A 26,457-nucleotide genomic window follows, 5' to 3' on the forward strand; every position below is an offset into this window, starting at 1 on the left:
TTCTTTTCTTGCTCCAATATTTCTTAACTACCACTTGTTCACATTGAAACCTATTTCTCCTTTTAAAACCCATTCATACAATCTGGACTGATTCTCTATATTTTATTTTGCCAGTGGAGATGTTGGAGTTATTAGCAGACCTGTCCATCTCACTGCTTACCCCTAATTGGAGGTTATTTATAAACAAGCAAAATTGCCTTAGAGAAACCTACTTTGCTCACCTCTCTCTTGTGAAAAATCTCCATGCTCTTCCAGCCCTTTAATCAATCACCAGTGCACATTACACTTTATTTGATATAGTATCTTTCAGTGTTTTGAGTACCATGAAACTATAATGCAAACTGCCTTCATCATCATCATCATTATTATTATTATTATTATTATTATTATTATTATTATTATTATTTCTATTTCTTTTCTTTGCTATCTGGATGGCAAGAGTCTCTTTGAAATTAACTATACCATACACCATATTGTAAAATGTGAGTTATATAAATACATTACGCTATTATATACAGTATGTTTATCCAGTACAGCTTTTCTCTGTATAGGTTTTCATAATTTTATTGTTTAATAAGAATACTTATTTAATAACAATATGATGATTACTATGTGTAATCAAACCAGTGTCAGCCCTTAGTGACTAAGTGAATCTTCTCCAGAATGATCTGTCCCCAATCAGGCTCTTCAGGTCTTCCAATATATATCTTATATACAATATTTACGATGTAAGAAATACAATGGTAAATATTGCATACAATGTAAGAACTGCACCAACCACTATGTAGGACAAAAAGGCAGAAGACTGGCAGGGCGCATCGATGAACACCAACTAGCAGTCAGAAGACATGATGAATATTCTTTTCTTTCACAACATATTTAACCGTAGTTTCAATTGGGAAAATGTGACAATCCTAGACCAGGCCAAGTCCAAAAATGCCAGGGAATTTCTAGAAGACTGGCACTCTGACAAATCAGCCATCATCATAGACACATAGACATTAACAACATCTATAGACTATGCAAAAGAGATAATCAACTAACCCAAAAGAGAAAAAGCACATTTCCACCAGTAATCAGCACTCAGGTCAGCATAGATTAACTTCAGGGTTAACTTCAGACCAACAATCAAGTAAGCAATACCCCAATCAAGAAACTGCCAAAGAACCACCAGTAAACAGCCCAACCAAAGAATCTCTAAGACCACCCCCATCCGCACAGACAGGCAAGATACCAGAATATAAACTGGCAGTAAACAGCACTCCTTACTAGCATTGATGATGTTACCTAGTTAGGGTAATGAGATGTCCACAAAAAAACAAGCAGAGAGCACCAAGGACCCCTCATTGCAATCCTGAGCTACAAATATTCTCCTTTATTGGTACAATATTTACCATATCCCCTCCCCCCCCCAGGAATCCAGCATATCTAAATGAAGTCTACAGCCTGGCATTTACCTTGACAACATACATGTTTACCAAATTATATACTTAGCTACATGCCACATTTATATCATAGTTTCCTTCCAAGGATCTGAAGTGTGTGGAAAGTGATACTCCACACTGCTGCTAACATTTTACATTCAAAACTACCTTGTTGTGGGGTTGTGGTGGGGAAGCATGAGGGTTCCAAGATATGATCACTAAATATTGTTGTGGAGAGCCACACTGACGTTTAATTATATCCATCTAAAATAGTAGCTTTGTGGAAAACTGTTCCATTTGGTCCTATTTCATGGATAGAAACAAAATGAGACTTAGAGTCCTAATTTCTGCTGTTCTAGGATTTTAATTGGGTCATTATTCCAAAGGGGATTGCACGCTTTGCTTATCTCACACATGACATAAAGCACATAAGAAGAACTCACCAGAATGGTTAGCGTGTGACTTAGTCTAAGTAGGTTTTTGGAACAGTAAAAGATTTTAACATTTCTTTTATTTTCATCTTGGCTGACATTTGGTGACATTTGGTGGAAGAATGAAGTGAGGAACTTGTACTTGTTATCACTTTTCATCTGGTTTCATTTTTTTTTTAAAAAATATAACATTTTGAATCACTCATGAGCTGTTTCTTAGGGGTGAATGGGCAAGACATGCAAACAAATCATGAGGCCAAAATAAATGTTAATTCTTTATCTTGGGAACTGAAATGTTCATTTTATTTAAAAGACCAGAATCTGAAGATTGGATAAATATCAAGCTCCTGTAAAAAAAAAAAAAAATCAAATAGCTATGTATAACTGCACATCCCATTCATATTTATTACCATTCATATAACTCTTCTTTTCATACAACATACTGTACTTTTAGGGTACCCTGGAATGGTCCCAGATTCCATCTCTGAATTTATTGACAAACATTTGAATGTGGGCATAATTTTTTGCCTTTTAGCAAAAAGGAAATAAATGTAACCTTTAACAGATTGATGTATCCATGGCATCAAATTCTCCCAACTTGTACAAATGAATAAATAAATGATCTGGCTTCACCCCCCCCCACACCCCCCACACCTTTTTATTTGAAACCTTATGATACAAAAAGAGACTCCCTTGCCTCGTCCAGGAGTAGGTGTTACACACCATAAAGATAACTAGAATAATTGGGTGGGGTTTCCATTGTTCCCAGTCTGTGAGAAGGCAATATTTATTTATTTAATTAATTAATTAATTAATTAATTAATTAATTAATTAATTAATTAATATGCTACCCATCTCTATTAGAAGCAACTCTAGGCAGCTTACTATCAATAGAGATAACAATATGAAACATTAAAACAATAAATAGTTAAACAAGAATCTATTTAAAATGGACAAAGGAAGGAAGATGAACACAAGGAGGAGGTACGGTTTTATCCTAATCTATTAATCACCTTCAGAAAAACAGGCTCCCATTGGGGCCCCAGGCCATTTGGCAGACCCTTTCATGCCAAAAGGGGTGTGTGTGGATCTTACCTTGGAAGGCACAATATTCCAGAAAATAGAATGTTATTCTATTTGTTGGAAGGGACCTTGGAGGTCTTCTAGTCCAACCCCCTGCTCAGGCAGGAAACCCAAACCACTTCAGACAAATGGTTATCCAACATCTTCTTAAAAACTTCCCGTGTTGGAGCATTCACAACTTCTAGAGGCAAGTTGTTCCACTGATTAATTGTTCTGTCAGGAAATTCCTCCTTAGTTCTAAGTTGCTTCTTTCCTTGATTAGTTTCCACCCATTGCTTCTTGGGTGGGAGCCATGGCAGAAAAGTTTCTTCTCTTGGATTCCACCAGCCAGAATTCCTTGACTGACAGGGTCCATAGCATTCCCCTTTTGCCAGTGCAGGCAAGGTTGGCCAATCCCATTGCAGTGAGACAGTACCTCAGATAATGTGGACCCATTCCTGATGTTAATAAAGAGTGCCGTAAAAATAATGCCTGATGTTCAGCTCATTGAAGCAAAAAAATACATTGTTCTGCTCACACAATGCACACACCGTGGAAGATTCAAGGGGTTTATTGAGGCTTTCGAAGTCTCTAAAAATCTTGCTCAGGGAATCCCAGTCCAGTGACAAGGCAGCCCGCAGTGAGTTTCCCAATTCAGTTCCAAAATGATTCCCGCATTAATCTACGAAGCTAGAACAATCCACATGGCAAGGACAAAGTACAGGCAAGCAAGGCACACACACACCAAAGTCCACCATCAAGGTCCAAGGTCCAAGGCAAAGGCAAGTCTGAGAAGTAGGTCCAAGAGTCAAATCCAAGGTCTAAGTCCACAGTCTGGGTCAGGTACATCAAAGAAGAAACTGGCAAACACTAGGCACCAAAACGGACATATTGTTCCCAGTGTTGTTCCCCTCTCTTGCTGCACTAAATAGCCATTGCCCAATACAGTCCATCAAGTGAGGTTGTTGCCTCACAAGTAGCAGGGCTGAACACCATTGCTCTTGCCTTTTTGCCACTTTGTGTACTCTTGGATCAGACAGAGGAGGCAGTTCCTCCTCATCCATGCTGTTCTTCTGCAGCTGTGATTTGACTGTCCCACACTCAGCAGGCTGCTCGTCCAGTCGCTCCCCCTTCAACCACTCCACCGCTCTTGGTCTTGCTGATCCTGGCTTGAAGTCACTGGCCACCTCCGAGCATTCTGCCATCTCCGCCACCTAACATGTCTGGGACCAGCTCATCCTCCCCCAGAGAAGCATCTGAGAAAGCCATCACATAATTTATGCCATAACACATATTTTGGATATTTACACTATTCTCTTTGTCCAACAAGGCATTGCTTGACTTCTGGCATATTTAGATGAACTGCTCATGGCTTGGCTGTTAGAGTACTTGCTTGTAGAAATGTTCAGCTTGGTCCATTGATACTAATGATGCCAAGTGGCTCTCTGGTTGATGAATTGTCTTGTTTTTTGCTTTCTTAGAAATATAATAAAAACAAGGGATTGTAGCCCGTGTGTGCCATGTCGTACTGTGTTATTAGACCACATGTAGATGTAGAACCTTGATTTGGTATTGCCAGAAAACTTAAATCTAAGTTTGCCTGCTCCTTGTTTAGCAACCAAAGTTCTCTTCCAACAACCAGGTTATTAAATCAAATGGTCATTAGGTGAACATGTGACTGAGAAAGTGACAGAGAGATGCTGTAAAGATCAGTGGTTGCTGGCTATTCAGTTAAAGCCCTCTCATACAGCTATGCCAAGGTTGCTCTCATTTTGGTGAGTGTTGTTGTCAGGTGCACAAAATTTGGCAGTAAATGCATGGATTGCTTGAAAAATGTTTTTTTTTTTAAATTATCGTCATATTTGCAAATGGTTGTTAACCAAGATAGTTGCTAAACCAGGAGTATCTGTAGTAGAACTGAAAATGCACGTTCTTTTTCAACCAGTAGAGCACTGTATCTTGTTCACTGACTTTCTATGTCCTGCTATGATGACACCATTTAGGATTTTTTTCAGTATGCAAGTCACACAAAATAGAGTTCTGTTAATAAGTGCATAGTGACAAATTAGAATGAGCAATTAGATTTCCTTTTTTTAAATCCAAAATGCTTATGGAGACTGACAAGGAACACCTACCAAAAGATTTTAAAAATTTAAAATTCAACAACTGTATCCATTGAAGCAGACAGATAAATAATGCCAAATGAGCTTTGCAAGCACAAACAACTGCAATTCCAGTGTTTATGGAATCAGGATGTGTAACCAGAGAAGTAGATTATGGAACTGTTGGATCGTGCAAGCATTTTCTTTGACTCCTTTGTTGCACTGAAATATTCCCGGCATACAAGTGATTCCTGACATATGAGAAGATCTTCTGTCACACCCCCATACCTAAAAGCACATACATGGCATTTTTACAGCAAAAATATTGTTGTTTTGCGATACCCACATGTATGGTATTTTTATTAGAGCTATGAAAGCTTATATAAATTTAGCAGGCAAGGTAACAGCTAGATTATGGGACTTTCATGTGGAAAGGTCAGCTAAATAATCTAGTAAAATGTAAGAATATCCAGAAGAGTTCAAAGGGGAGAACAAAAGCAAAATATGAGTAGAAGAGGGTGAGCAAACTGGATTCCACAATGAAAGATAAATATTTGATACATCCTCTGTATCTGGTTTTGGTTATTGTGATCACTGATCTTTTAAAAGGAGACTAATGTGGGAGGAAGGAACATAATTAGAACCAATAAATTATGGTTAGTAATAGATTTTTTTTAGAGCAAGATTTTAGGCAGGTCAACAGATTATATAAGTAAATAAATAAATAGGAAGCAGTAACTTCCTCCCCTCACACACACACTTGTGTTAGTTTTTGATGCACCGAAGTCCAGTTAGTAAAAGTATATGGTAGATGATAGACAGACAGACACGCACACACAAAGAAACGTGCATGCACGCGCGCACACCAGGGGTGGATTCTACTTACTTTTACTATCGGTTCACAATGGGGCCACGCACGCACAAACGCAGAAACTTCTGCGCATGCACAGAAGCGTTTTGATGATGTCAGGTTCAGTGGGCGGAGCCTCCCGCCGGTTTTACTACTGGTTCTATAGAACCAGTGTGAACCAGGGGCAACCCACCACTGGCGCGCACACACACACACATACAGACAGAGATGTTAGTTAATAGGCCCATAATGTAGCTATTGATATGATGATTGGTAGAGGCAGTCTTGATGGGATTTTCACACATTAATTTTAGTTATATATATAAGCTCATTAAAATTATTCTGCAGAGCATTTTGTTATAGCGACAGAACAGGAGCCTTCTGCATTACTGGCCCAGATAGCAGATTAATTATGCAGCTTATTTTAATCAGTGTTAAAATCTTCAAGCAAAAGACTCATATTAACATGTCCAGGAATGCTAGAAACTAGGTAGAGAACCATTTAATTTCTCTTCGTATAATGGATGGGAAGAAGAGGGGTAAAACAATGGACTTCCTTTCCAAAAATACAAAACCATCAATATGGCTGGGCAGCTTGAAAAAGCTCTTAGTTAACTGCGCATGTTCAGCCTATAGAGTCTCTGTTTAGGATTTAAAGGCAGAGTGGAGGAAAGCCCCTTCTTATATGGGTTAGAAGAAATCTGTCCTGTACCAGTTAAGGCAACTCAGAAAGCCAGGCAAATGCAGCCTTTATCGCCATGTCATAAACTTCCTGATAATAGAATGACTAAGATTTCAAAAGTTCACAGACTATAACTTGCTTTGTAATTTAATTAGTGACCTGTTAGCCAGAGAGAAGCAGAGGCAGAGCTGTCTTGTAATGATCCAGATTGAAGCACTAGGCATTTCCATGAGCCAATTCAAATGCTAAGTTTAGGATAAGAGTAACAGGAATGCAGCTTCAGAGTTGTTGAAGAATTATTAGCATTGGAGGCACAAACCCCTGGAGGTAGCTCTTACATTGTTGACATGGCTAGATTAGGAACATTGCTACCAGGGGTGGGTTCTACTTACCTTTACTACCGGTTTGCAACGGGGCTGTGCGCGCATGCGCAGAAGCTTCCTAATGACGTCGGGTCAATGGGCAGAGCCTCCTGCTGGTTTTACTACCGGTTCTTGCAAACCAGTCCTAACCGGGGGCAACCCACCACTGATTACTACCTACCCTCTCCTCTCAAGAGGACATATTTGTTGCCTTTGCTCTACTCTTCAAAGCTGCAGTGAGATAGAACCATGAGTCCAAGAGGATCCTCAAATTACATACCAGTTCCATCTGGAAAAGTGCAATCCTTTCCGGAACTAAAGTCAGAAAATTTCCTGGAAGCAGAGGTCCTGTGAATCCACAGCTATCAGTCTTGCTAGATTTGAGTCAGAGCCCACTCAGATCATAAATGTTCCTAAAACTGAGATAGAACCTCAATTAAATCAGCTACAGGGGTCAAGATACACAATTGGGTCTCATCTGCTCATTAATGTTATCTGAGCCCAGGCTTGTGCATGATCATGGCATCAGAAGTGGGGAATAGGTTGAGCCTAGTGAACATTTGGAAAGAAATGGTCTTGAGACTGATTCCTTCCCTTCACCACTATCAACTGAAAGCAACCTTAAAGGAGAACCACTGCAACACTTTTCATTTTTTTTTTAACATCGCTGCTGAATGTCATTATAAAGAACATTTGATTCCAATAGTAAACTGCCAAGAAATTAAGATCTAACTTTTTTATACATTTGGATAGAAAACAGTTTTTTAAAAAGCAGGCTGGCATTATTTAGCCTATTTAGTCCAGTTTATACCAACCGTTTGTTTAATTTTCCTCCCCCTTATACATCTTATCTTTTGTCAACCTCTTTATATGTGTTTCAGGGAGGGAGGCTGGCAGAAAGGTCTGTGGCAGTAATAGGAAGCCATCAGCAAAATCACGAATGGGAGGCTGGTGGAAAACATATTGGGAAATATTTTGGAAGCGCCCAACTTTTTTGCAACATGTGGGAGAAGCTCACAAACAATGCAGGAATTCTCACTGTCCCTTCACTGGAAGTTCAAGCAAAGACAAGAATTGAGACTCTTATGGATATGTTTATTTTTTTACTTGTTTTAATTCTCCTTCCTCAAATCAGTCATATGTATAAGGTTTTTTCCTTCAATCTGTACTCGGCTTCTTAAATTTTGTCAATTTTTCCATCTTGGCTCTTTGATATATTGTCCAAACAGAAGCTTTAGTTGTTGTGCAGTTGTCTGAGAACTACTGTACAGGAGGATTTGATTAAAAAAAAAATACCTCTCATAATTAATTTACCAGGTTTCAAGAGCAACAAAATACACTGGATCTCATTTGAACATTCCTGACTCGGGGGCACTTGGTTTAAAATAAAAGCCAAAAAAGGTGATTAACCAAAGGAGTAAGTGGAACCTCAAAGTGGTACTAGGAGGCAAAATGTTATCGAGATAAAATACTAATCAGCTCATACACAGGAAATTATTCTTTGTCATGCAATCCTGTGAGAGGCCAGACTTAAAAAGGGAGATTATTGTTGACTCAAAATGGAAACATAAGGAAACACAGCAGTCTTCCAGTCAGGATATTCTACTTTTGAATGTGATAAGCAAATATTTAAACATACCGTCTGTAATTCATGAAATATTTAAAGGCATAGAAAACAAAGTATTAACTCTGGTTCACACAGGTCTACAACGATCTAGTCTTGTACTGAAATCTTTCAGCTTCTTTGCAATTTTGTTCCACTGCAAAAAAAAAAAAAAAAAAAGCTTTCTGTTTTCTATCTTTTCCTCAGGATGTTTGATAATAGCTTTTAACTGTGTTTACCTGTTTTGTTTTGTTCTGTTTTTGTCTCAAGGGAGTGGAAGGTATGGCTGTTTTTTTTTTTCCTATTACAATACATTTCCTTATCCTACAGCCCTCTTGGCCGACACTGTTTCTCATTTTTAATTTTCAAAAGACCACATCTTCCCCTGGGATTTAATTGAAGCCCTTCAAGCTAGGGAGGCTGCAGACAACTGGAGAGATGCCACACAAGGAGATTCAGGATTATATCTGTGCAAAGCCTTGACGGGCTGCTTTGTTTCAATGATGCTTTGAGCAAAGTGGCCCTACCAGCAGCTTTCACAAAGCAACACAACTTCCCCCATCATTTGCTTCCCTTTGGGTTGTTCTGGCACGTACAGAATTTGTGGCATTTTTAACTCACATGCAGACGCCCAGATTGGCTGTCTGGAAACCCTCCAGAAACAAGGCTGAGTGATTTAATGGGAGCAAATGGCATCACTGCTGAGACTTGAGTGAGAAAAGACTCAATGTATGACCATAATTGAGCCCAGAATTATAGTTAAAAGTTATGCTGGTCGTTAAGTGGGTCACCACATGACTGCACCCAATCTTATGACCTTTTTTTGTGGTGGTTGTTAAGCAACCCCATTGCATGTAATGGATTTTTTTTGGGGGGGGCTGGAAATTGGGAGTCAATAGTGGTCTCTGGCAAAACCATGTGACAGCAACATGATGCAAATGACAGTAAATGCAAGCCAGTTGCCATGCTCCCAAAAGCAGTCATGTGCTAAAGAAAGAGGAGGTTTGGGTTTGCCAGATTTGAAATTGTATTTTGATGTCCGTTGTTTGGCCTGGCTAAAATAGTGGGTGACTAGAGGTGGGTTTCAGCAGGTTCTGACCAGTTCTGGAGAACCGGTAGAGGAAATTTTGAGTGTTCAGAGAACTGGTAAATACCACCTCTGACTGGCCCCGCCCCCATCTATTCTCTGCCTCCCGAGTCCAAGCTGATCAAGAGGAAATGGAGATTTTGCAATAACCTTCCCCTGGAGTGGGGAGGGAATGGAGATTTTACAGTATCCTTCCCTTGCCATGGCCACCAAGCCATGGCCACCAAGCCAAGCCAAGCCAAGCCAAGCCAAGCCAAGCCAAGCCAAGCCAAGCCAAGCCAAGCCAAGCCAAGCCACGCACACCAAACCATGCCCACAGAACCAGTAGTAAAAAATCTCACCATTTTGAATCCCACCACTGTGGGTGACTCTCCAAAATAAGAGGTTACCTGAGCTGGAGGGCAATGAATTAAGATTTAAATGGTATGCCTATTTATGGTATGACAAGATTAAAGTAAATGTTGAATTCGACAACCACTTTGTTAGATGTGCCATCCTAAGAGTTTGGAATAAATGCAAAGTAAGTTTCTCTGTGAAGATGCCTCTTTGGGTGTCATCCCCTGAAAGCTTTTCTTTAGAAAAGTAAGCATGGCAAAGCCAGATTGGTGGATTTATGGTGAAATAATATTTTTCAATTATGGTGACCTTATCCTCAACTCTAAGAGGAGTTGGAATTAAAGGACGTATTCACCATATTTACAAATGAAAGAAAGATTTAAAGTAAACTAGATTTTAAAAAACCCTATGGATTTGATTTTGTAAAAAATGAACTGGAAATTTTATGGTGTGCTAGTGATGATAGTGATGAAAGTATTATTGCAAAGATTTATCAGTTGCTATTGAGTGGTGGCTCAGTGGCTAAGATGCTGAGCTTGATCGAAAGGTTGGCAGTTCAGTGGTTCGAATCCTTAGTGCCCCCTAACGGGGTGAGCTCCCGTTACTTGTCCCAGCTTCTGCCAACCTAGCAGTTCGAAAGCACATAAAAAATGCCAGTAGAAAAATAGGGACCACTTTGGTGGGAAGATAACAGCATTCCATGCACCTTTGGCGTTTAGTCATGCCGGCCACATGACCACGGAGACGTCTTTGGACAGCACTGGCTCTTTGGCTATGAAATAGAGATGAGCACCGCCCCCTAGAGTTGGGAACAACTAACACATTTGTGCAAGGGGAATCTTTACCTTTACCTTTATTGAAATTAAACTTGGGAAATGAGTATGTAAAGAACTGTATGACTCAGCGGGCAAAGAGCTTTGGGTATAATATTGTTGAACAATGGAAAAACATGTGAACGAAAGGTTTAAAATTTACATTAAATTATAATTTAAAAGAAAAATTTTATAAGATGATGTATAGCTTGTATTTAACACTGGATAAATTGTCAAGCATGTATAAAGGTACTTCAAATGTATGTTGGAAATGTAAATGTAAAGGAGGAACTTTTTACCATTTATGGTGGACATGTGACAAAGCAAAGAAATACTGAAGTAGTATTCACATCTTAATACAGAAGATTCTTAAAGTGAATATAAAGATAAAACCAGAGACTTTTCTTTTTGGCTTAATGGATAAAGAACTTGAGGGGGTGGGATGGAACTTTGATGCTATATATGCTGACTTGCAGCAAGAATACCTTATGCACAAAAAGGGAAGGATGCTTGAGTCCTACAATGGATGAATGGTTGCAAAAGTTGATAGAGTTAGCAGAGATGGCTAAATTGACTGCTTTGATTAAAGAAAAGAATACAATCAATTTTGTTTCTACTTGGAAACCACTTTGGGACTTTGTGGTTGAGGTGGAAAAAATGAAACTTTGATTTTGGGTTTTGCTGATTAGATAGGTTTGTTGTTATACAAATAGCTAGTGTATATTATTATGTAAAAGTTAAAAGTTGAGGTTATTCTAGTGCACCAAAAGGAGTTGGAAGTCAATACTTTTTTTTTCCTTTTCCCCTTTATCCTACACTTTTTCCTCCTCCTCTTTTCCTTCTGTTTTCCCATTATTTTTATTTTTCTTTGTATCTTATATTTTGATTAACTAATAAAATACTGAAACCAAATGCAATCATGTGACCACGGGAGGGTTTTGTGGCTGCTAAAACTTTGAAAGTGGGTCATAAGTAGCTCTGGGGAGGTTTGGTTGCTAAGCGACCTATTGTTAAGTGAGGATGACCTATGCTGTCATTACCTGAGAACCCTGTCTTTAAAAGGATCTCTGCTCCAAAGGGGGAAAAACAGCCAAAACAACCAAAATCCAGCATCTCCATCTTCTATATATATAATGCCCAAACATACATAAATATCAGTCTAGGACTTTTAGCCGTTGGGTGCGCCTGCTTCTCCTCCAAGGTTCCGCCTCCGCACATTATCCACCAGCTTTTCTCCTCAGCTGGCCCACCCCAATCTTTTGCCCTGGCCAATGGGCCTCAACCCCTCCATCCCAGGCCCTTCACCATGTCCCATTTGAGGCTCTGGAGGCTGAGGACAGCAAAAAAGTCACTTCCTGTCCAACCGAGAGTCGGGAAATGGGCCATTTCAGGCCTCTGGAGGGCCTCCGAAGGGCTGGGAAAGGCTGTTTTCGCCCTCCCCAGATGCATAGAGAGGATCTGGAGCCAGGTGAGAAAGAAAAACGGGCCTACCGGGACATCACGTGCCAGGAGCGGGGTGGGGGGGAGAGGTTGCATGCACATGTGCAGGGTGGGGTGCATAGAATTATGGGTGTGGGCATACACACGCGCAAACCTCCCCCACCCCCACTCCCGGCACGTGATAGCAAAAAGGTTAGCCATCACTGCCCTAGGGCCTCTAAGGAATGATGGCCATTTAAAAAAAATATTTTATTAGGTTATCAAATAAGATTCAAAATACAAAAGTAAATAGGAAGACAGTGGAGGGGAGGGGGAAAGGGAAGTGAGGAAGCGCTGGGGAAAAGAAAAAAATAGCATTGATTTCCAACTCCCTCTGTTGCAGTAAAATAAAGCATTAACATCAAACCACCACTTTTTGCTTTTCCATAGTAATATAAACTACCCATTTCTATAAACACTTATCAATCTAATTGGTAAAACCCAGAACCAAATTTTCATTTTTTTCCCACCCCTAGCACAAAGTCCAGAAGCGGTCTCCATGTGGCAACAAAGGTACTTATATTCTTTTCTTTAATCAAAACGGTCAGTTTAGCCATTTCTGCCAACTCCATCAGCTTCTGCAGCCATTCATCCACGGTGGGAATCAAAATGTCCTTCCATTTTTGTGCGTACAGTAGTTACTGCTGTCAAAATATATAAAATCAAAGTTCCAAATTTTTTTCCAAGTCTTTTTCCATTAAATCCAAAAGAAAAGTTTCTGGTTTCATTTTTATCTTCGTTTTAACAATTTTCTGTATTAAAATATGAATCTTACTCCAAAATTTCTTTGCTTTACCATCATAAATAATAAAAAGAAATTAGGGCCGTTTTTGAGGTTGTATTGACATGTTGAAGGAATAGACTATAATCTGCCATACTGGTCAATGCAGGTTGGCAGATGTGATTGGTGTTAGTCTGGGGAATCCATCATGGCCTGTTTACCTTGGGTGACCCTTCTGGATATATACATGTTTAACAAAAAGCCGAGGTGGCACAGTGGTTAGAGTGCAGTACTGCAGCTACTTCAGCTGACTGCTAGTTCAGCAGATCAGCAGATCAAATCTCACCGGCTCAAGGTTGATTCAGCCTTCCATCCTTCCGAGGTGGGTAAAATGAGGGCCCAGATTGTTGGGGGCAATATGCTATTTAGTATACTGTCTTTGGTGTAAGCCGTCCAGAGTCCTTAGAGAGTGGGTGGCATAGAAATATGACTAATAAATAAATAAATAAATAAAACAACATAGTCCACAATTTCATTTACCCACACAAGTCCCTTCCCCTGGTCAAAGCCCGATCCTAGAAGGGGATGTATGTATATGTATGTGGGTATACACACACACATATACATCCATACCCACACATACGCTTATGTAATTAGTATACACATACACACAGTCATATATAGATTGTATTATATATATATATATATATATATATATATATATTATACACACACACATATTAGTAATAATCTTTTTTCTAAAAGAAAAGATTAGTTTACAAATGTGTTCTTGATTAATGTCTCATCAAAGGGACAGTTCTTAAAAGTTTTCATTGGTAAAAACATAGGAAAAAATGGGTACGAAATAAGAGGTTTAATAAATAAAGACAATAAGCTGATTGTGAAATTGTGGTAAAGTTTCAAGAGAAATGGTGAACTCGTCTATCAGAAATGCATAAAAGAAAAATAAATATGCTTAAATGAAGGAAAGGTCCCCGCCCCCCGCCCCCCCACCCCCAAGTCTCATTATCTGCACTTTGGAAGGAGATAGCAAAATCTACAAAGAGAAAAAATGGTTTTCTAATGAAGTTGTGAAGATGCCCAGTAAGAATGAAGGAGGGACCCATGACCATTTCATAGTAAACATGCCATATGGACGTGTCCCAGCAAATTCTGATTCTTTGTTCTTCCCTCTGAGTGATACACTCAAGGCTCATTCCCCTTTTCTCACGTATGGAACAGATTGTCATACAGAGAACAGAAGCTGACTCAATATTTCAAAGTCACATCCCTAATAAATCAACTTTACTTTCTTTTTTAACAATCAATTTCCGTGAAATTACCAAACAAACCCTAGGAATATTTTAACAGGCTCTTTACACCAGTGTCATTGTTCTCTCTCAGCTCTCCCTCCTTGCCCTACAATCAAGCAATTTGATGAGATTTAATACCACAGAGAGGGGGGATTTTAACACAAAAACATGGTGAAATTCATATGGTGTTCCAGTAACTAGTCAGACATTCCTTTGCTAATAAAACGTCTTTGCCACAAGTGCTAATTTACAGGTGTGCATTTTTCCTCAATAAAATATAAATTAAAAAGCAAGCTGAATGAAAACCTTTTGAAAAGGGGCAAAGAAAGATTAGGCTTACATTCCAAAGCCTTGACTTTTCTTTTGTTTTTCTATATTGATGTCCAGAGAAACACATTTGTGCATAACTTTTAGTACAAACACATACAAATAACCAATTAAAGGGCCTGGCTTTATCTGGCAGCAAGACAAAGCATACACATATGTCAAGCAACGTAGAAAACAGTTACAGTATTTTAGGAAAAAAAATCCTTTATTTCATTACTATTTTTTTAATCTGTTTTGTTTTGTTTTGTTTTATTTATTTATCGTTTTTATGATGCTGCCTATCTCCTATGAATAATGAACAACAGTAAAAAAAGCATGAAACTATGAATCAAGAAAAATGTATTTGGGAGGACAGCCCACAATTATTTCCATTTCAAAAGATCCCTTAACTCACCTCAGGTCAAAGTCTTCAAGAGGAAGTCCATGTAGAGCGCATTGCAGTAGTCCACATACAGAACGCAGAATTACAGAGTAGGAAGGGACCTTGGAGATATTCTAGTCCAACCCCCTATAGGCAGGAAACCCTATACCATTTCAGACAAATGGTTGATCTCTTCTTAAAAAGAAGAATTTCCATCCATTGCTTCTTGTCCTGCCTTCAGGTGCTTTGGAGGTTGACTCCTTCTTCTTTGTAGCAGGCCCTGAGATATTGGAACACTGCTATCATGTCACCTCTACTCCTTCTTTTCATCAAACTAGACATACCCAATTCCAGCAACCGTTCTTCATATGTTTTAGCCTCCAGTCCCTTGATCATCTTTGTTGCTCTTCTCTGTACATTATAAGGCATTATAAAGGGGTGTACAGCAGTGGTGGGTTCCACTTACTTTTACTACTGGTGTGCAGCAGGAGTGCGCATGCTTTTGCGCATGCACAGATCACCCATGATGATGTTGTGACGGGTAGGTGAAGCCTCCCACCGTTTTTACTACCGGTTCTATAGAACCAGACCGAACCAGGAGCAACCCATCACTGGTGCACAGTGATTATGTAAATAAACATAACTAGCATACAGAAGATGTGTGCAAAGGCCTTTCTGGCTACAGTTAGCACCTGCTCATTGAACAAGACTGAACAGGGAAATATGATCCCATCCAATACTAAAGCTGAAAGTTCTCCAGACCGGGGATCCCCCAATACCCATTCAGTCTTACTAGAATTGATCTTGATAAGCATCACTTCACCATCTTGAAGTTGAGATATACAAGTGAGTATTTTCTACATACTGATGATACCTGACTCTGAACCAAAAGATGACTTTGACCAACAGTCTCAGGATGATGTTAAATAGGAAGAGTGTGAAGAACTTTAGACTTGATCTTTCTCCTCCTATCATCAGAGACTCAAAACACAGTTGGAGAGAGGATGAAAACCACCACCACCACCAAAAAACAAAAAGAAAAGCCCTCAGGACCTCCCACTCTGACTTCCCACTAGTCCAGAAGTATACCATGATTTATGGTATCAAAAATCTACTGAGAATTCAAGGAAGGCCAGCATGGCTGCATGGCTCCATCTCAGCTCCTCCATGATCATAAATAAATGCAATCAGTGCAGGCTCTGTAACTACCTCCTAGCCTGAAACCCAAATAAAAAAAAGTTCTAGATAATGCAGGATCCTCTGAAACTGCAACCCAGCTACCTTCCCAGTCACCTTCCTCAGAACGGAAAGTTGAAGCCCTTCAACAGTTGTTGAGAATCATTGGATTCAGCAAAGTCTCATTGAGAAGGCACTACCATCTCTTTCAAGGTAAATGGAACCAACCAACCACTTCTTCAGGCAACCTGTCATTAGGTTCCTCTCTTCCTAAGACTCCCAACTTTGATTTTACCATGATTAAATGATAGAATATTCCACCATCAATCATACATAGCAAGAGTGGCCCACTCCCGGAGTTCTGATTAAACACAATCAGGTAGTCTCTCTAGACACCATCTGCTTGTCTGTGTGGTATAGAATCATAACCTTCAAATGGAAATTAGATCAATCTTGTAAAGAAATTTAGAGATTACCTTGGGGCATGTATGAAAAATTAATGGGGAAAAAAGGAAAGGAATAAGCTGTTAAAAAAGGATATTAAGAAGTGAATGAAGCTTGAGAAAGAAACTCAAAATAACCTCACCTCAAAATAACCTCACCCACAATATGAAGGTCATAAGCAGCTGCCCAGCTAAAGCAAACAGAGGCCTATGTTATAAGAAGATGCTAGGGTGGGTGGGGTGATCACTTTAGTGATAACGGCAAAAACATAAATACATACGCAGATAAAGCAATGGCAAATGATCATGCTATTTTTAACAAGAAAACCATATGGATAGAAAATATTAAACATTTATTTATATGGTTGCTAAGAGCCAGAAATGACTTGATAGCATTAATTGATCAATCAAGCATTCCAGGATTCCCTGCGGTGTCTGTTTCTTCACTTGGCTTACCTCAAATAGCTGGCAAATCTAGAGGGTATTAATTGTTTATATTAGCCTGTCACATAACCAAATCTGATTGGAATATAGAAGGAAAACTGCCTTCCATAATATTTAGCATGAACTGCTTCCCTCTTATGGTGTTTCTATTCTACTCTTAGGTGCATCTTAAGTGCATGTATATTAATACTCTAAATTAGTTTGCTGATCAGATTCCAAATGATAAAGAGCACTTGAGACGATAGCATTTTGCTCTCTCTCTCTCTCTCTCTCTCTCTCTCTCTCTCTCTCTCTCTCTCTCTCTCTCTCTCTCTCTCTCTGTGTGTGTGTGTGTGTGTGTGTGTGTGAGTGAGAGAGAGAGAGAGAGAGAGAGAGGATGTTTTACAGGGATGTGGGGGTAGAGAACTGTTTTCAAGGAGTTACTCTGTGTATAATTTATTGAGAACAGGTGCTGCCTTATGATGAAAACAGATAGGAAACAGAGGCAGTCGACATGATTAACTGGAGCCAGCCTTTTCAAAATTTAAATTCAGTCAGACAAGGTGACTGTATAACTATAGCCAGATTTATAACATCCCACAGGTCATTATGAAGAGCAAGTCACTGTCTCAGAAGTCATAATCTAATGAAAGGCTGTATATGACTCTTGTTGGAAGGTAAAGATAATTATGTAATGCTTGCCTAAATAAATTGATTAAGAAGAGGAGGGGGAATTGAACATACTATGCTTCAATCAGATGGAAATAAACATTATGGCATGTATTAACTGCAATGTTTTCCTTCAATACTGAACTATGGACTATCTTTTACTCCTGAAGTACATGTGCTTCAAAGAGTATGTGTTTGTTGCCTCCTCTCCTATATGATGCTGAAGCTGTGCTAAATTGTCTTCTTTCTTCTCTAATATCTAGGACAGCTTTCCACAACCATATCTGTAACCTTTCAAATGTAGGCTTGAAGGGGTCTAGGACAACTTTCCCCAGATGACATTATTGCAGTGTTAACTGTGCACATGTCCATATAATTGGCTGCTGTTGACAACTGGAACATTGGAACATTGCCAGAATGTGAGGTACTGTATATTATGGCAAGCATCAAATGGAAGAGAAATGTGATGCAGGGCAGCCATTTTCAGCAGCCCACTCCTGTTTATTTTACTATTTGATTCCATCATAGCAGACAAATCCCTCACATTCCTGACTCAGTAAATGTGTTTTTGGTATGATATATCTATTACTGCCTAAGGCCATCTTAAAGTTAAACCAATGTCTCTGGAAATCTTAAATCTAAACTCAAGTCTGGATAAAAGAGGACAGAAGTGATGGGAAGCCTTTGTACATACGCAAGAAGTATCATTTTTTAATTAGTTGATATTGTCCAGAGATCTCAAATAGTAGGATCTAAGGCTGAGCCGAGTGGTGGAAATGAACTGTAATTCATAGTCTGTCTATCATAATAATGTTCATCTGCCACTTCAGTAACTCAGATATGGCCTTCAAGTTCTTCCTGAACTACAGTTTTGGCAGTTCCAGCCAGAAAAGACAATCTGAAGAAACCATCCTGGCTGTAAGTAAACCCAGTTCATCATAACAATATGAGTTAACTCCACTAAAGCTGGATCAGCAATTTGATATAGCACCGACAATAGCATTTAGACTTATATACCATCCCTTAGCTCTTTACAGCACTGTCTGGGCAGTTCGCAATGTAGAAGCATTATTTGCATATTGCCCCCCACAAACTGAGGCCTCGTTTTACCAATCTTGGAAGGATGGAAAGCTTAGTCAACCTTGAGCACAGTCGGGATTGAACTCCAGGTTGTGGGTAGATTTTGTCTGCCATTTGTTGTTGTTAGTTGCGAAGTCATGTCCGATCCATTGTGACCCCATGGATAACGTTCCTCTTGGCCTTCCTGTCCTCTACCATCCTCTGGAGTCCATTTAAGCTCACACTTACTGCTTCAGTGACTCCATCCAGCCACCTTGTTCTCTGTCGTCCCCTTCTTCTTTTGCCCTCAATCTTTCCCAGCATTAGACTCTTCTCCAGTGAGCCCTTCCTTCTCATTAGGTGGCCAAAGTATTTCAGTTTCATCTTCAGGATCTGGCCTTCTAAAGAGCAGTCAGGGTTGATCTCCTCTAGGATTGACTGGTTTGATTGCCTTGCAGTCCAAGGGACTCGCAGGTGTCTTCTCCAGCACCATAGTTCAAAGGCCTCAATTCTTTGGCGCTCAGCCTTTCTTATGGTCCAGCTTTCACAATCATACATTGCAACTGGGAAAACCATAGCCTTGACAATATGCACTTTTGTTGGCAAGGTGATGTCTCTGCTTTTTAGTATGGTGTCTTTATTTCACTTTAACCACTGTGCCAAATAAAGTGAATGACATTTTTTGCTATGTGAAAGTAGTGTGATTATACAGAATCAGTCATATCTGACTTAAAAACACTCTTAATCCAGTTAGTTTTTTTTTTTAATTTGATTTATATGCTGCCCTTCTCCGGAGACTCAGGGCGGCTTACAATGCGTTAAGCAATAGCCTTCATACTTTTGTATATTTATACAAAGTCAGCTTATTGCCCCCACAAACTGGGTCCTCATTTAACCTACCTTAGAAAGGATGGAAGGCTGAGTCAACCTTGAGCCTGGTAAGATTCGAACCTGCAGTAATTGCAGGCAGCTGTGTTAATAACAGGGTGCTTTAGACCACTGTACTACCAAGGCCCTCAGTTAGTGTTTCCTCAAGGATAAGAACCAGACTTGAAGAAGAGTTTAATAAAGGAGACCTCTCCATTTCCACAAGATAGATTTGTTGCACATTGTAATGTTATAGCTATCTTTTTTTAAAAAAATTGATTTATATGCCACCCTTCTCCGGAGACTCAGGGCGGCTTACAATATGCTAAGTAATATCATAATAAAACTGTGGAAGTTGTTGTATTTCCAGTCAAGCAAAATTTCAGGCAAACGAACTATGACCTTACTGGTCTCTTACTTGTTTCGGAAATTCTGGAACAGCTCCTGCCGAGGTAATGGAAGGCCGTCTTACTGTACAACATTTCACACAAAGTTAAGACATTGGGTTAATAATAACATTTCTCCAACTTAGGTTTTCTGTCTTAATTTATTTTGCTGTGCTGTAAATGAAACTACTCTAGTGAAGAAAAGTGCATGATTATTGTTTATTCATGGACTAAATTTTGCATTTTTAAGAGTCCAAACCCTAGTTTAATCACAAGTATACAGTATGTAGTTGACTCAGGGCAATCAATAGCTACACCATTTGTTTTGGAAAAAGGTTTTAGGCTCAGAATTAAAAAGCATAAAAATTTACATTTTGAAAATATGCCCGAAGGCATATAGGATCATATTAAGAACTAATAAGTCACCATTTTTTTCCTCCTCAACATTTGAATGTAAAATCTGAAATGACAAAATTAGATAAAGAAAATACAGAGCTGAGGCATGCTAATGATATCCACAAAACTTTACACTGCCCTTAGCAGCTATGTTCTATTTAATATGCATATAACATATTCTTGTATTCTACAAGCAGATATTTGTTCTTAGCTGCCAGTGGAATTTCTCCATTTCTAATTTTGGGATTATTAAAGTATGTGAAGGAGAATTCAGCTGTATATGGGCCTTGTGCTTCCAAACATATGTTCTTTCTTAGTTGTTAATGCATCTCTTTTCTTTTGTGATCTGAGCTTAATTCAATCACAGGAAGGGAAAGACTTCCACCAGAAATTATAGTCTCACTGCTGAGAATATAAATGCCACTATCCATGCCAGGCAAGCACAATAAGGACTAGTATGGTTTGTGTCTTTACTCACATCCCAAGGCTTCTCCCACCAAAATCCCCACACCTACTCTGAAAACAGGTCTCTGAAAGCTACATACTGTATTTTTCGGAGTATAAGGTGCACCTTTCTTCCCCCAAAAAAGAGGGTAAAAATCTGGGTGTTTCTTATACTCCGAAGGTAGCCCCACCAGTTTCTCAAATGGAGGTTTCAGAGGCTGAAAAAAGCATCAGAAAAGAAGCTTCAGAAAAGAAGTGCCCAAACAGAGCTTCAGAGGCTTTTTTTCTGAAGCTGTTTTGGAGGCTATCAAAGGCAGAAAAGAAAGGTTTTTTTAAAATGGAGTTTCAGAATTTTCAGAGGCAGAAAAAAAAGCAAAAAAAAAAAAAAAAGCAAGGCATAGAGCTTACAACCAAGGAACCTGTTGCTAAAATTCATCTCTGGGAACAGTTGATTGGGGGTATTCCAGGAGGCCAATCCACCTGCCAATCAGCTTTTTTCTTATTTTCCTTCCCAAAAACTAAGATGCATCTTATACTCTGGTGTGTCTTATACTCCGAAAAATATGGTATATGAATCTGGGTGATGCCTTCACTTCTCTTGAGCTGGCTTTGCTCATAATAACACAGGATGATGTTGTCCTGATATTTCAGTATTAAACCTGGGCGGAAAATCAAAAGTTAAGGAATGCAACTCTGGTAATTTTATAAAAAAGAATGGAAGCTCTAGTAAGGTGTTCAGGAGGGAGCCAGAGAGGTCACATTTTGTGTGACCTGGCTCACACAAAATGCTAGTTTAGGCTAAAATGGGTTGGGCAGTGTTTGGTTCTGATGCTGTGTGAACCTAAACATTATCACACCATCAACCATGTTATGCCCAAGCAACACAACTTAATCATATTAATCATATTAAGTCGTATTGCTTGGACATAACACGTTATGTGAATATAGAAGTCCCATTTTGTTAAAATGGATTTAGGATTAGTACATTGTGTAATACAATATTTTTTTCAGGAAAGGGTTTTTTTTATTGAGAAAGAAAATAAAAAAATAAGGTATGGTAGTAAAGAATTTAAAGAAGGAGGAGATATGAAGACAGAGAAGTTGAATGATAGAAATGAAATCAATTAGTAGTTTAAAAATTATATGGGTAGACGGAAAACATTATCTTGATTTAGCAAAATGGCACCTGTGAAGTCTGTCAAAGGATTTTCTATTATTTTGGCCACCGCAACCATTGGATGAATTATCAAATACTGATGATGACTCTTCTTTTCCACCCCACCCCCAAATAATCAAAGAAGTGGAGATTACGAGTATACCAAGTATCAAATATTTATTTAATGTGGTGGCATTTTAATAATTTCAGTATCTCTGTGCATAAGTCAGATGAGGCCAGAGGTAAATAAATTCTCTTGGATTAGAAAGACAGATGCAACATCTCATCCAAAGCCCTTTATTTGACCTTGAAAGATCAGCTATTCTAGGGAAGAAAGAAAGAATAGTGTTTTCATGATTCCCCAATCTTAGTTTTTCTTTGACTGAGATTTTTGGAAAGGAAAGCAAACAGCTAATAGAATAATAAACCCTCTTGCTAAAAAATATATAGATTCTATTTATAGTGGAACCCACTCAAATAAATATGCCATTAATAAACTTGTGTAAGAAATTATACTATTACATAGTGTACTTAGTGATGAAATAAAATGCCACAAGACAAGTGGTGAAACCTGATGATTGATTATCAGGGCTGCTAAGCAAATAAACTACTGTCAACTAATGATCATCATTTTTGATGAACGTCTCAATACATTAACAAGGTATTAAAGTAGTTAAAGAAATCAGCTGCTTATATTTAAGGTAGGATCTTCTGCATTCAGGTTAAAGATATGGTAATATAGTTGAATGAGGATGTATTTTTTGGTCCCAGAAATCTGGAAGTTGAAGTCTATAGGCCTGAAAGTGCCAGGTTTGAGAAGCACTGAAGCACTGATACAGAAAGTGATAGTGTATAGACCACAGAATAGAATAGAATAGAATAGAATAGAATAGAATAGAATAGAATAGAATAGAATAGAATAGAATAGAATAGAATAGAATAGAATAGAATTTTTATTGGTCAAGTGTGATTGGACACACAAGGAATTTGTCTTGGTACATATGCTCTCAGTGTACATAAAATAAAAGATACGTTCATCAAGAATCATAAGATACAACACTTAATGATAGTCATAGGTTACAAATAAGCAATCAAGAAACAATATCAATATAAATCGTAAGGATACCAGCAATAAAGTTACAGTCATACAGTTATAAGTGGGAGGAAATGGGTGATGGGAACGATGAGAAGATGAGAAGATTAATAGTAGTGCAGACTTAATAAATAGTTTGACAGTGTTGAGGGAATTATTTGTTTAGCAGAGTGATGGCGTTCAGGAAAAAACTGTTCTTGTGTCTAGTTGTTCTGGTGTGCAATGCTTTATAGTGTCGTTTTGAGGGTAGGAGTTGAAATAGTTTATTGGTGAACTTGTGCAGCTGAACTTGAATTGGTTCCATTATCTGGCTGGCATTTTGTTTTGTTCCATTTAATGGAAGAGGGAAAGGAAAAACACATGAGTACCACATGTAGCATGAAGATACTTCTGCCATGTTGATTAAAGAAGGACTAAAAAGGCCACCACTTAATGATTACTCAAACAAAAACAAATGAGATCCACAGGCTAAGGCATTTGGCAGCTAATAAAAGAGAAATGGAGGACAGGATTCCCCCCGCCCCATTATTAGTTACATTACTTCAGAAAGTACTATATGATTCAGAACAGGGTTTAAGAATGCCCTTGAATCCTCTACAACTGTGTCCTAATGTCTCAAGAGATCTTGTTACTAATATGGATCATTATTTGAAAGCTCTCTTTTCAATACTGAATATTGGAATTGTACAACATCTGAATCTTATATAGTCAGAAAATTCTTTGGATCAAGAAAGCTGGGCCTCATGTAGCTCTCTACATGCGTTGCTTGCTGTATGTGGTACACTGAAGCCTTTGAAATACGCGATACATATGCTTTATAGGTAGGAATACCTGAATAGTCATTGGGTCCCTTTCCTTTTTAAGTTTTCAAATTGTAAAACAAATATTTCAATGAGCAGTGATGTTTTCTAAATGCAATCAAATCCTCCACCTTTCATCTTGAAATCCCGTTAATGCTTTTCACATCAAGATGAGTTTCTTTAGATGTAACTTTGATTGGAAGCAAAACCTTCCAGGTGCCAGAAAAGAGAAAATGAGTGGGAATGAAGGCAAAAGAAACCCTCCAACTCCAACCCTCTAGAAAAGTAGGGAGAGGATACCAATTGTAATGAAAGTTTGAGGTGTTCAGGGATGCCAACAAGGGATGAGGAGCGAATGTGAAGGCTAGTGTGATGGATGGATAGGAAGAAATTGCTATACAGTAAGAGGAAAGTACTGGTATATTTTGGGGGTCTCTGTTTTTTGTTGTTATACTTCATGCAATGTGTGCACACACACAGTGGCTTCTGTATTTAGATGCATAGTCTCTGTAGGGAATTATTCCTCTGATACAGTAATATTGATTCTTATATGTGCATGATTTTATTTTTTTTCCAGTGTACCATCAAATGGTCTTTTAGTATCATTCATGTCCATGTTTGCAAAATAGGCTTTCTGGCAAAGCCAATGGGATAGTTTTTTATTCTGGGGCTCGGAGCCCTTGTGTTGAATTTCTAAAATTGGTTGTTTCTTTTTTAACCTTATAATTTTTGTAATAGCATGCACAGTATTTTTAATAATCCAAAAATATCCACAGGCACAAAGAAAGCTTGGGGACTCACTCCATATGATTATACTGGATGGTCAGATTATATATCATGGTATATAAATAAGTATCATATTGGATTTAAGTGCACATACTGATAAGGCAGGGAATTTAAAATACTCATAATATTTGGATTAGATAAATTTAAGTTGCTTTCCATGTCACTTGTTGCATGATCTGATCCTCTTGCAACAAGTGCAATAATAGATCTTCCATAGATGTCCAGAGCAATGTGGGTACTATTGAATAAATATTTCCAATTTATAATATAATGGAACGTATTTTAGAACAAATATTCTATGGGTTGCATTAAATTATAATGTTATAATGTTATAATTGCTACTAAGTATAATTCCAAGTACCCATATATCTGGGGGAATAATGAGTTTTTGAGTATTGATTTCTTACAGATCCAAAAAAACTGAGTCCAAGATTTCTATTTATTGGAATCTTGAGGAACAAATGACTTACAAATCACAACTGTACATCTTTAGTTGTATGTAACTGTGCCATTATTTGTACTTCTTACTATTCATTTCCTCGAATTATAATGGATCAACTGATAAATATAGCATATTTTGGACTTCAGGCTCCAATATGTTCTAACATTTTAAAAATCAGTTTTGCCCATCCAAGTTATAAAAATGTTTTTCAGGTCTACACAGTTTAAATAGATCTGAATGTGACTAAAATATGAAAGTTTTGCCTGCTATTTGGGACCTATTACACCAGTACAACTACTGTATATAAAATGCATCTGTGTGCATGTTTTAAGTAATCCAAACTGTTCCTCAGTACAGTGAAGCTTTTGATGCTCTAAATCCAACACTAATAAGAAGAATCTAAATCCTGGGATTGAAAAATGGGTGGCTTGACTGCTGATCTGTCAAGACCTGCACAATATAAACAGGAACATATCAAAGGTATCTTCCAGAAATCTTATGTGTAGCATTTTGCCTAAGTATAGCTCAATGCATTGCAGTTTCTATACATTTGTTTGTCAGATCAAGAATAATATTTCATTTGTTTTTATAATAAAGAGTTTGCCAATTCTTCAAAAATAATGGATGCCCAGAAATAGCAGACCTACTTTACTGTTTATTGAACTAAATTTTATTTACACTGTGAATAAATTACTGCAACAGTTACCATAGATGTACATACTGTAGGCATGATAACATTAAAGCGACACATGTGTCTTGATGTCATAAAAATGGCAGGACTATATAATTTGTGACATGCTGTCCACATTATTTTACACCATACAGTATCATCATGATGCAAGTCTTAACATGCTCCCTCCAACCCCAAAACAGATATTATATGTATGTGGAACAATTATGTAACTGAAATTTAGCATCCACACAGTAGATTTATGTACTGTTTTAGTGCTATTTGAAGAATAGATTTCCTAATTCCTAAGGATTTCTCAAAAGTCAGAAATAATGTTTAGACTTAAATTTTTAAAAATATTCTTTGGAACAGGACCAAATTTGAGTGTGATGCATTTATTAAGCAAATTAGTAAATTTGCAAATTAGTAAAAATATTAAGAATTACATAACTGCAACACAAAAGTATATGCATATGCATTGCACATAACTGAAAAATTTTCCAAGCCAATCAGATATCATACCCTTTCACTAAATAATTACATGTTTGATGTCCGTATGTACTATAGTACCAACAGAAGAGAATAATTGCATTGTGTTTTGGTTACACTGACCACTCTAGCATCTAGCAATATCTTTTCTACTTCACCTAGTGGTTAAGGCACCAGGCTAGAAACTGGGAGACTGTGACTTCTAG

The sequence above is a fragment of the Pituophis catenifer genome, unplaced genomic scaffold, assembly GCF_029215685.1.
Source record: "Pituophis catenifer annectens isolate HBS135680 unplaced genomic scaffold, rPitCat1.0.hap2 SCAF_2, whole genome shotgun sequence".
NCBI classification, from domain to species: Eukaryota; Metazoa; Chordata; class Lepidosauria; order Squamata; family Colubridae; genus Pituophis; species Pituophis catenifer.